Source organism: Vipera berus (genome assembly GCF_964194415.1).
Source record: "Vipera berus genome assembly, chromosome: 2".
NCBI lineage: Eukaryota > Metazoa > Chordata > Lepidosauria > Squamata > Viperidae > Vipera > Vipera berus.
Genome location: NC_138203.1, coordinates 267,267,204 through 267,279,882, shown reverse-complemented (window position 1 = coordinate 267,279,882; position 12,679 = coordinate 267,267,204). Strand labels below are relative to the sequence as shown.

General features: G+C 41.9%; 1 long non-coding RNA gene across 1 annotated transcript; it reads right to left on the bottom strand.

The window, feature by feature from the left end:
- Positions 1-1,850: 1,850 nt before the first annotated feature.
- Positions 1,851-11,297, bottom strand: LOC308663617. The gene is made up of 4 exons (XR_014025453.1): positions 11,222-11,297; positions 9,282-9,377; positions 4,613-4,711; positions 1,851-2,032 (listed from the first exon to the last, which is right to left on the bottom strand). It is a non-coding gene; the product is annotated as an uncharacterized lncRNA (long non-coding RNA).
- Positions 11,298-12,679: the final 1,382 nt, after the last annotated feature.

Genomic DNA, 12,679 nt, shown 5'->3' with positions numbered 1-12,679 from the left:
CATAATGGGCAGAGAAAGAAAGGAATCTCCCTGACTCATCAGGCAGTTAAAAAAGATTGGCGAGAGATTTGTCCTATCAAACTTGCAATGTTGTGGTCAGCCCTCCCAGGAAGGCCAAACAGGAAACAAGACCAGATGAGCTAATTCTACTTCATTTTATTTAGTTTAGTTTAGCTAATTCTAGCGGTGTGCGGGCGAGCATTATCGTGAACCAACACCACACCGGAAGTGGTGCCACAGAAAATGTGAAGTTGTGCCAAATGTGAAGATGCCAAAGGAGTACTGCTAGGTAAGTTCATGGAGTGTGGTTCGACCATCAGTTCAGAAGTCTACTGTGAAATGTTACAAAAACTCAGATGAGCCATCCTTAACAAGGGTCGGGGCATGCTGACTTCCGGTGTAATGTTGGTTCATGATAATGCTCGCCCACACACTGCTAGACACACCCAAAAACCTTTGAAGCTGTTCTATTGGGATGTTTTTGATCACACACACCCATAGCTCAGATTTGGTGCCAAGTGATTCAAACCTTGCAAGATGTTAGGACAAGTGCATCAATTCGAATGGTGATTGTGTCAAAAAGTAACGTAATGTCATAATTTTCTAATGTGTATATAAAAGTTCTGTATCTGTGAGTGTCTGTCATTGATAACCAAATGGAGGCTTATTTCCGAATTGCCCTTGTATCTTGATTCCTGGCACATACCTAGGACCCACCCATCTTAGAAAACCAGTTGCACCCTTGATCCAATCCCCATTATCTTAGACTCCTGCAGTTAAAGGTACTCATATATAGTTCAACAGTTAGTTCCCACACAAATGTCTCACAAGCAGACATTTAGGGTGATGGATCTTCCATATTGCTCCCAGGAACCTTTAGTGCTATTGTGTAAGAAAAGTCTATTTAGTTACCCCGGCCATGAATGGATGAATTCTGTTTTAAAACCATCAAAACTGATAGTTGTCAGCTGTTAATTGAGATGAATCCCATAGAAAGATTCTGGGGGAAAAATTGCTTCTTCAAATTCAGTATGGAAAACATTGAAGTGTGAAAGCCTGGGCTTCAGTATCTGAACCAACCAAAGCAGGTCCCACTGGATGATGGGATCAGAAAGTTTAAAACTGTGAGTGGCCAGCAGCGTAAAGAGAGCCAATGGCTACAAGGTACATGGTTTGGGGGATGGATTGGCAGATGAGCTTTCAAAGTCAAGATAATTATTTGCGTCCTAGTCAGGTCTAGCGCACTTGTTCTCAAATTTAGCAGACAGACTGAAGCACGATTTATTCCTTCTAGTCTTTCAGTTAGAAGTGTTATTTGGAATGAAGCTTATTACTGCAACTCAAAGGATCTTTGATTTAGAATTAAACAAGGTGGCAGCAGAGAGGCAGGACGAAACAAGTCAAAGGGCACATCGTACAGGAAGGCAGAGAGAAACAGAAGAAGTGGAAGAGAGCTTAAGGCAGGTGGTCTGAAGTTCTTCCAGCAGGATGACCGTCTTTGTCCCGCTGTGTCACGGGTGCAGGAGAAGCTGTCCATTCCACTTATGGATCAAGAACCATGCATGAATCTTCTCTCCAGCAAAATTTGCTTTGGGGAAAGTGAAGATCTCAGCATTCGTGTCGCCATCAAAAAATACCACAAGACCTTCTAAATAGTCCAAAGAAACTCGGACCCTTCTCAGGGGATGGCACAATTGCAGTTCTGTCCTGGGCTGGGTGATTGATTCATGTTTCCCATTAATTCGCTGCACTCCCCAGTAACCCCCTCGAGGCTCGAGGAGAATCAGCCCATTTCTGTTTGCAGATTCCCTAACAATTCCCACCCCCCACCACTCCCCTCCCTCCAGCACCTCCACCTCCCAGCAAAGCTTCCCAGAATTGAAGCTCTCATGGCTTAGGACACTGGCCATAACGTCATATCTCAGAGGACTGCCGTTCACTTGCTGATTCATTCCTCTCCATCTAACACTTTTCAAATCCGAGGATACGTAGAGCTGGGGATGAGCCGTGCTTGGATTCAGAGTCAAATTTGCTGTGTGGAAGAAAGGACGGAAAAACATTCACCACCAAGTGTGGAATGTATAGCTCTTCAAATAATTTTTATAGTTATCAGTTTGTAGGGCTCTAGAGGTGGGATCTCTCCTCAGTTCAGGGAGTTTTTCAATGAGGAGATTACAATGACGCTGATTTTAAATACGTAATAACATTGAAAACCGTAAGTAATTTCAAAAGTGTTCAGTACTATAGAGCAGGGCTTTTCAACCAGTGGTACGGGTACCACCTGTGGTACATTGGTACCTGGCAGGTGGTATGCGACCATCCTAGAAAAGTGGTAGTGGGGGAGGGGAATGAGCTGAACCAGTGTTAGCACCGCAAAAGCCTGAGCGAAAGATGGCTGGAGCTGCAGGGCTGTCAGAGCTCAGCGGAAGTGCTAGGATCAGTGCCAGGCTCCAGCTGGAGATCGGCGCTGATCCTGGTGCTTCTGAGCCCAGAAGAAGCGCCGATAAGCTGGAATGTTGCAGCATCTCCAGGGTCCTGTGATTTACATTCAGATGTTTAACAACTGATTCATATTTATGATGGACACAGTGTCCCAGGGTCATGCGAAGTGACCAAACCCTGCTGCAACCACCCAGCAGACAGGGGGAATAAAAACCATCCACCCCACCCCACCCCCACTCCCAATCCTCAACAGATATGCTCACAACAATGAAAACCTCGGACAGGAGGAAGAGCGCCACCAGGCAGGGAGGCAGGTGTCTTGCTCGGCTGTGACTTGGGAGGCACTTTTTTCAGTGCCATTGTAACTTCGAACAGTAACTAAACGAACTGTTGTAAGTCGAGGACTACCTGTATTTCATCCCTTTTTTCCTTTTGGGGGAGGGGTGTCATCAGGTTTTTGACACCTTGCTAGGCGACTGGTGGTACTCAGATGTTATCATATCCTAAAAGTGGTACAATGGGTGAAAAGGTAGGTATTCCAGGGATATATGGAACTGATGTTACATGAAGATACCTTGTCCTCTAGGCCAGTGTTTTTCAACCACTGTTCCGCGGCACACTAGTGTGCCGCGAGATGTTGCCTGGTGTGCCGTGGGAAAAATTGAAAAGTAATTATAAAATACTTTCTTTGTGTTTATTTGATTCCTATTCAAGAGAATTACGGTACTTTATATATAGTCAATATAGGCACAGAGTTAAATTTTTTAACATTTTCTAATGGTGGAGTGCCTCATGATTTTTTTCATGAAACAAGTGTGCCTTTGCCCAAAAAAGGTTGAAAAACACTGCTCTAGGCAAGACCCCAGTAGAAATCAATGGTGGCAAGTTGCAAAATCTGGACTAAAATTATTTTGAAACAACGTAGAATGGGGGCGGGGAGCGAAAAAAATTCCCAATGCAGCTTGTAAACAACAGATCACGATTCAGGTGGTTTATCTCTTTATCTGTCTCAGAATCACAGAGCTTTAGTTCACACAAAGATCACAAGTTAAAACAGAGATAAACGGAGTGTGGTTAGCCTCCTTCTTGAAATGGTTTACCCAGTGCTTTTTTTTTGTAAAAGAAAAAGGTGCCAGAACTCATACATGTCATACAACCCGCCTTGCCTACCCTACAAGGTTCCATCCCAAAAAGGTGCCGGAACTCCGTTCTGAGCGTTCTATGACAAAAAAAGCCCTGGGTTTACCTAACTTGAGCCACAAAAATCAAAGTGTGCCATCTAAAAGGCTGATTTGTGATGCCACTAAAACAGAAAAGGAAATAGCATGCATGCATGCACACAACTATTTCCTTCAAAGTTGAACAACTGCAGAACTGAAACCCTTTGATATCCACACTCGGATGAGAACAGATGCCACTACATGGAATGATGAGTGCTGTATTTTAAACCTAGTTAATATTTTTTGCCCAGCTTGCAATTTTATGGCTTAGCCACAGCAGGTCAAAAGAGCTAGGAGGAGATTTAAGGATTCTTCCTATGAATCAGACTTTCTCTTTCCCAATCCTTCCTATTTTCAATATAAAACACATCCAAGATTGAGCCAGGTTGTAAAATTACTCCGTTTTCTCTTCCTTGCACATTTCTCTTCTTGTATTTAGAGTGGGAAGCCGCAGAAGGCACATCTCTACTTCATGCTGCTCCTGTTTGAATCATTTGGGCAACAGCTGCAAAATCTCCTGCCTGGATTCAAACTCTCCCATTGGACAACTTCTATGCTTCTTCTCCCTCCCACTTTTCTTTCTCTTGTAGAATTCCATTGGCCTTGCTTCCTCTAGGTTGGGACTCTTAACCTATCAGAAGCCTGTAAAAAGTACTATTCTGTAAAAGCCTGTAAAAAGTACTAATTTAATGACCTCTGAGGAGATATCTCAGATGGACCTTCAGTTCTCCTTCTCCATTTTAAAAACCATACAGTAGCTGATATTGATATAGCTGATGTTTAGTGATGGAAATAACCAGTGCTTTTTTTGTAAAAGAAAAAGGTGCCGGAACTGACACATGTCATACAACCCGCCTTGCCTACCCTACAAGGCTCCATCCAAAAAAGGTGCCGGAACTCCGTTCTGAGCGTTCTATGAGGAAAAAAGCCCTGGAAATAACCTGGATTACCTGTTATGTGGCCTTTAGCTGATCCACAAGGAATACATTTCTGTAGACAACTTTCGATCCCTTTTCTTGGCTTGATTCCTTCGCTAGGAACCTGTGAAGCTTAGAGAATAGCTTGATGTTAGTCACGGTTTTCTTCTTGTTGTCATGGTTGTCATGGTGACCTCCCATTTAGACTACTGCAACGCTCTCTACATGGGGCTGCCCTTGAGGACCACTCGGAGGCTTCAACTGGTGCAGAATGCGGCCGCACGAGTTGTGATGGGGGTTTCCCGATACTCCCATGTAACACCTCTACTCCGTGAGCTGCATTGGCTTCCAGTTGCCCTCCGGATGAGATTCAAGGTGCTGATAATGACCTATAAAGCCCTAAATGGCTTGGGTCCAAGATATTTGAGGGAACACCTGCTGCCAGCATCAAGTTCCCTTCGTCCAGTTCGCTCGCAGAGGGAGGGTCTTCTTAGGGTGCCGCCGGTAAAAGATTGCCGGCGGATAACACCCAGGGGGAGGGCCTTTTCTGTGGGTGCGCCTGCCCTCTGGAACCAGCTGCCCGTGGAGCTCAGAACTACCCCTGACCTACATTCATTCCGCCGAGACCTGAAGACTTGGCTCTTTGATCTCTCTGGCCCAGGCTGAGAATTTTAACTGGGGTTTTATTTTCAGGGATAATTTAATCTTTTATTTGTCTTTTAACTTTGTATTTTGTATTGGTATGATTTTATAATGCCCTGTAAACCGCACTGAGTCCTTCGGGAAAGGGCAGTATATAAATATAATAATAATAATAATAATAATAATAATAATAATAATAATAATAATAATAATAATAATAATAATAATGGTTTTCTTCTTCTTTTTCTTACAAAGACATTGTAAGGAGTTTATTAATATATGCCATCTTTTGGAGAAGGTGTGTTGGAGTCCTACTGCTTCAAGGGCAGTTTTGGCTAAAATAAAGCTAAGAACTAGCTACTTAGTTCTCCCCCATGTTTGGCTATTTGGAGACTCTTCAAGGATAGATGTGGATTTATTTCTATTGTGATTTGCAAACTACTTTGGGCAATTTCATTCCCAGAGGGGAGAAGTGGTGTTTGAATCAGAACGATAAATATTTTGATGTGGCTTTTTAAGGAAGTGATATAGATGGAGCAGGTCACCAGTCCTATTAAGTGTTTGCCAAAATTTGCGCACTGCTTCTGAAGTGAGAGGAGGATTAGAATGTGAGGTTCCACTGGCTGAACCTCGCCTTCCTCTAAATTCAGAGTGTTGAGGGCTTTTCTTGGGCTAAAAGCTTTACTCAGGCTTTGAATGGCATGTTGGGACCAAAAATTAACTGAATTTAATTTTGTTATTCCTTTAAAACAGCCATACTTAATTCAGTTACTTTCCAATCATTGATTTAATTCTTTCTCCCTTTTCATCACATTAATGGACCACTTTATTTTTTAACTTTATTGAATTTTTATCCTGCTTTTGTTACTTTATAAATAAGGCAGTGAACATACTTAATACTCATTCCTCCCACTTTATTTAGTCTTCTGTTCTTTTTATATCATTTTTAATGGTTGTAAGCAGAATCATGTTTTTGAGACTGGTGGCCATATTGACACTGGATTGATTGATTGAATGATTGATTGAATGAATGAATGAATATAATTAAAAATACTATTATATAGTATTTAGACTTATAAGGGAAATGAAAATTAACTATTAGAACATAGTTTCAAATTATAATATAGAAGATGGACTGAGACAATAAAGGATATTTATTAGTAAGTGGTGAGGTACTAGGATGAGAAATAGAACATGTCTATGAAATAAAATGAGAATGTATTTAAGTACGGTAAGCAATATGTGTATTTTAGTTATGACAATTGTTATGTAGTGAAATAAAGGAAATTTGGGTTACCGGAAATCTAAATACTATGGATATTAAAGGTTAAATTGGAATACTGTAATTGAAAATTGAAAAGTAGGTAAAATCTAAAAATAGGACATGAATATGTATAAGTAAAAATATATTGATAAATGTTTTAATTGAATGTGCTATAACTAGAGATGTACTAGCTTAAATATGATACAGTAAATGTTAAGGTAAATTTTTGATGATGCAACCTGAGATATGTACAGAAGATTTTGTTGTTGAACTATTGATTACCCGATCACCACGCTGCTTTCTAAATATTTAAATGTAAAACTGGAAAACCAATAAAATTTGTTTTCTAAAAATACTATTATATAATAATAGCAATAGTACTTAGATTTATATACTGCTCCATAGTGCTTTACAGCAATCTCTGGGCAGTTTACCATGTCAGCATATCACCCCCCCTCAACAATCTGGGTCCTCATTTTACCAACCTCAGAAGGATGGAAAGCTGAATCAACCTTGAGGCGGTCAGGATTGAACTCCAGGCTGTGCGCAGTTTTCCTGCAATACTCTGAGCCTTCCCTGGTGACAGGCAAGACAGCCAGGACTATGAGATTAAAGCTCTGCCACTCTTTATGTGGAGTGCACACATGATTCACACACACACACACACAGAGAGAGAGAGAGAGAGAGAGAGAGAGAGAGAGAGAGAGAGAGAGAGAGAGAGAGAGAGAGAGAGAGAGAGAGAGAGAGAGAGAGATGGGGCTTTGCAGTGACCCTCTTGAATTTGTGTTTTCTTTGTGAAGCTTGGTGGTGATCTGTGTAATCTGTACCTCACGCTTTAGTTATCATTTGTCCCAACTTGTTAAAAAAAAAAAGATTCTCAGGCCTATAGTTAGCCAAAGGTATACTTTACTAAAGCTAAGTGGTTACAGAACAAGAGAAGCTAGATTTGAGGTTTCTGCACTCAAGCATATGGTTAACTTCCCTTTGTTCCCATCCACCCCCCCTGGTTATCAAAGAGTGTTCAGTTAGGTGCTAAAAATGTGTTTGGGAAATAGTCCCTGTGTCCACAGGCTGAATGTTTCTGCATTCCTTTGCTTGACCTTGGAATGACTGGCAATTCTCACAGGATGGTGCAATGCTTAGTTTCAAACCTTCCCCCTTATCCCACCCCGACAGTCCCTCCCACCATTGCTGTCAGGCTAACAGCAGCAATGCTCAGGAGTTGGGAGTTGAAATCCACGAGTCATAAAAGAGCCAAGGTTGCCTACCCCTGGCGTAGCTGAATGGCAGCCTTGACACTACTCCTCTGCAGCCAAAGAAAAATATTGTGACAGGAAATGGGAAGACTAAGATATTTATAACCTCTGCTCCCCAGATTTCCACCTATTAAAATGGGGAACAACACAGTGCTCTCTTCAACTTTGATTTGTTCTCAAAATGGAGGGGGAAAGGAACAAAAGATGTTCCTAGTGAATGAGCAAATATTGATTTTCCCGCAACCAAGTATTGGAGAAAAGTGGGAAAGACAGAGGAGGAAAAAAATTAATGGACATATTGATATATTAATCAGGGAGGGGGGGAAAAAGAGGGTTAGTTTGAGAAAATAGTGTTCTTACATAGGTCTCCAATCCCCTTTTTCACAGTATGCTGAAGACAACTCATGTTTCAAAGATTATGTCTTCTTTTCTTTAGAAATGGAATTGTGTCATCTTTAAGACAAAGAGAAATCAATAGACTTATTTTTAGAAATGTAACCATGGGGGCAAATACTAAAGGGGGCAGGAATGGTGCTTTCAGATCAATGTTGACTCCTGGTAACTGCATGAATGAGCTGTTGCAATTGCCCAATGGGGTCAGCCCTGGTTTATTTATTTATTATTTATTTATTAATTTAATTTGTATACCGCCCTTCTCCCGAAGGACTCAGGGCGGTGAACAGGGCAATACATAAAAAACAAGATACAAAAATTAAAAATTATTAAAAAGTAATTAAACAGTGCCCGTAATAAATTAATACAGATTAAAAATTAAAATCCGTTTATAAAAATCCCACCCCGTCCCATCAGGCCAGGCCAGCTTGTTCAAAGAGATGGGTTTTAAGATCGTGCTGGAAGGAGCGGAGATCGGGCACCATCCGGAGCTCGACCGGAAGATGGTTCCATAAATCCCGCGCGCCCACAGAGAACGCCCTCCCCCTGGGGGCCACCAGTCGGCATTCTTTGACCGGTGGCACCCTGAGGAGGCCCTCTCTGTGGGAGCGTACTGGGCGGAGGGAAGTTGACGCCGGCCGCAGGTGCTCCCCAAGGTATTCCGGACCCATGCCATGTAGGGCTTTGTAGGTCATTACTAACACCTTGAACCTCACCCGGAAGACAACTGGAAGCCAATGCAGCTCGCGGAGCAAAGGTGTGACATGGGAGTGTCGGGAAACTCCCAATACAACTCTCGCGGCTGCATTCTGTACCAGTTGGAGCCTCCGAGTGGTCTTCAAGGGTAGCCCCATGTAGAGAGCGTTGCAGTAGTCAAGACGAGAGGTCACGAGCGCATGAGTGACCGTACGTAAGGCATCCCGGTCTAGATAGGGCCGCAACTGGTGCACCAGGCGAATCTGGGCGAAGCCCCCCCTAGTCACAGCTACTATATGGTCTTCTAGGGAAAGCTGTGAATCTAGGAGGACTCCCAAATTGCGAGCCCTATCTACAGGAGGTAATAACCTCCTGCTATTAGTCAGGGGTTGGGTGCTGACTTTAGGGCCAGCTTTGATTTTCAGATTATAGGATGAAACCAGATGATTACCTGAAAACATCAGAACAATCACCGTGCACTTCAGAGCAATGCTTGCAATCAGCAATATCAAAAAAGCAGTTCTGGGCCAGAAGAAAGATGGAGCATCTGCGGAACATTGGGAAATAAATACAGTAAAAAAAAAAAACCAAACCAAATCAATAACATTGGAAAATGTAAAGAGTTCTTATGAAACATCTGGAAGTTCATTGTAGCTGATGGGTTGCCTGCACAATATTGATAGGTACAAGGAGAGACATCTGTAGCGTGTATAGAGTGTGTATGTGTGTCAAAAAACCAAGATGAGTAGGAAGCCATGGAGATGACCTGGCAGATGCCATCCAGAAGCCATCCAGAAGCCACAATAGAATAACAAAATAATAGAGTTGGAAAGGACCTTGAAGGTCTTCTGGTTTAATGCCCTGCTTAGGCAAGAAACCCTATATCATTTGAGACAAATGGTTTTCCAGTCTCTTCTCTTCCAGTCTTTCCACTAATTAATTATTCTAGCTGTCAGGAAGTTTCTCCTTAGTTCTAGGTTGCTTCTCTCCTTAATTAGTTTCCATCCGTTGCTTCTTGTCCTGCCTTCAGGCGCTTTGGAGAATAGCTTGGCTCCTTCTTCTTTGTGGCAGGTAGAGAAGAAGCATGTGTTAAGACCAGGTTGTTGGGAAAGTATTTAAAAAAAGATTGCCCCCTCAATTCATGGGGGTATAAGAAGGGGAAAAACCGCCAAACTTGCATGATTCTGTTACAATATCTCAAGGAAATATACAGATAGTCCTTGACTTATGACCACAGTTGGGATCAGAATTTCCTTTGCTAAGCAAGGCAGTTGTTAAATGAGATGCCTAATTTTAGGACCCTTTTGCCACAGTTGTTAAGCAAATCACTGCAGTTCTTAAGAGAATCACATGGTTGTTAAGTGAATCTGACTTCCCCCATTGACTTTGCTTGTCTGAAGCCGGCTGGGAAGGTAACAAGTGATGATCGCATGACACACACACACCCAGGGATGCTACAATGGTCATAACTATATGCTGACTGCAAAGCACCTAGATTTTGATCATGCGGACCGTGGGGATGTTGCAAAGGTTGTAAGGGTGAGAACTGGCCACAAGTCACATTTTTTTCCAGCGGCGTTGTAACTTCCAATGGTCACTAAACAAATGGTTGTAAGTCAAGGACTAGCTGTAGTTCTAATATTCCTGTGGAGTTGATTTCCTAATGGGGTCCACCTCATAGAGCTGACAAGATGGCAGTTATGGCAATATAACTGAAGCCCTGCTGTGCAAGAGATGTAATAAAAAAAAGAGATGAAGCTTCAGCTATGCCAGCATCTTGACTTTTTACATACATGCACCACAGTGGATAACGTACAGCTACAGCCTTGCATATCAGCAAGCCGATGTCAGCTTTTAATAGAAACATTCTCCAGATGAAACCAAACACCAAATGTCAAGCATGGCTAAACTTTTCAGAAACCGCAAAAAAGTCAGACAAAACTAGCCTCAAGGACTGATATAAGTCAAGCATGATTCTAAATTCTAAGAACTGGTCTCTTAAAACCATATAAAAGCGTCTTATTGCTAAAACAAGACCTTGTCAAATGTATTTTTCAATAAACTTTAAAAGAGAGTAAAAAGAGACAGCTACATTTTTTTTTGCCCTGTTTGAGATTGAAATTAGATAGCTGGCATGCACAGTTGGAAGCCCCTGGCCTACAGGCAGTTCTCGCCTCTATTTTTTTGGCCCTGCAAAACCTTGTCTCTCAACAATTTAGCTGCTGAAATTTGCTTGCAAAATAGCAATTTAAATTTAGTTCCTTTAAAAAGAAAAAAAACCCTGGGTCTTTCTTTGGGCTTTATTGTATTTTATGCTAATATCAAAAGATGCAGTCAAGAATAGCTTCACAGTTCAAAAAAGTGAAAGCAATTAGAATATTAATTCAGTACCTTTGGGCTGCGTTGATGCTAATGTGGGGCGAACTGCTGGTTTTGATGGATGGTGTGGTTGACGATTCATGTTGAGCATTTCTCTGCCTTAAAGAAAACCTTCAAAACAAAAATTGAAAATGAAAAAAACCACAAGCAAAAAAAAACCCGAAAAAAGGGAAGCTAATTTATGCAACTACTTCGTTTCCATTTTTTTTCAATAAAGTAGAGAGTGGTTTTTTTTGAATGCTGAGTTAAACTGCTGGCCAACTATTTTGGAGGCTTTTTTACTTTCTTTTTTGTTTTTTACTTTAGCATGTGTCAGCTTCCAGACAAAACCAATCCTGTTTATTCAAACCCATTTATTGAAAGAATAAATATTTCCTTTTCTCTCCCCGTGGTTTATATTAAGTAATTTATTATATTAAGGTAAAGGTAAAGGTTCCCCCGCACATGCGTGCTAGTCGTTTCCAACTCTAGGGGCCGGTGCTCATCTCCGTTTCAAAGCCGAAGAGCCAGCGCTTGTCCGAGGACGTCTCCGTGGTCATGTGGCCAGCATGACTAGACGCCAAAGGCACACAGAACGCTGTTCCCACCGTAGTGGTCCCTATTTTTCTATTTGCATTTTTACGTGCTTTCGAACTGCTAGGTTGGCAGAAGCTGGGACGAGTAACAGGCGCTCACTCTGTTACGCGGCACTCGGGATTTATTTATTTATTTATTTATTTTTATTTTAATCCCATTTATATCCCGCCCTTCTCTGAAAACTCAGGGCGGCTTACAATCTAAGAAGCACAAATCAATGTGCTTAGCAATTCATTCTATGTATATGCCTGCTTATTAGGGCTTTCGCCCCCCCCCAGCGGCATTATTACAAAGTCAGCTTATTGCCCCCAACAATCTGGGTCCTCATTTTACCTACCTCGGAAGGATGAAAGGCTGAGTCAACCTTGAGCCTGGTGGGATGCGAACCTGCACTAATTGCAGGCAGCTGGTGTTACGTAAGGAGGCATTAGCCCACTGCTCCACCAAGTCTCCTGCCAAACTGCCGACCTTCTGATCGACAAGCTCAGCATCCTAACCCACTGAGCCACTGCATCCCTAATTTATTATATTGGTGCCCTCTAATTGGAGTTTGTATTCAGTTAACTCTTACCTAGCACCAACTCAGTGCTGATCGTTAATGGACTCGATTCTTGTGTTTGGGCATAAGCAATAAATCATCTTAACTGGAACCTATTGTGTGGTCCTGATTCTTTGTGCGTGACAATGTGGGATCTGTTACCGCAATCAATTAAAGAAACATTAATCACCTAGAGTTTCTTGGTCTCTCAGTTATTCATCTTATTTAGCTATCTAATCTTGAATCTCTTTGCCTTTTCTAAAAGGGTTGTTCATTTCTCCAAACCTCTTGGGAAGATTTCATGTAAAATGTGATTTGCGTGAGGAGTAAGTGTAATGGGTTTAGTGTATTTTCTT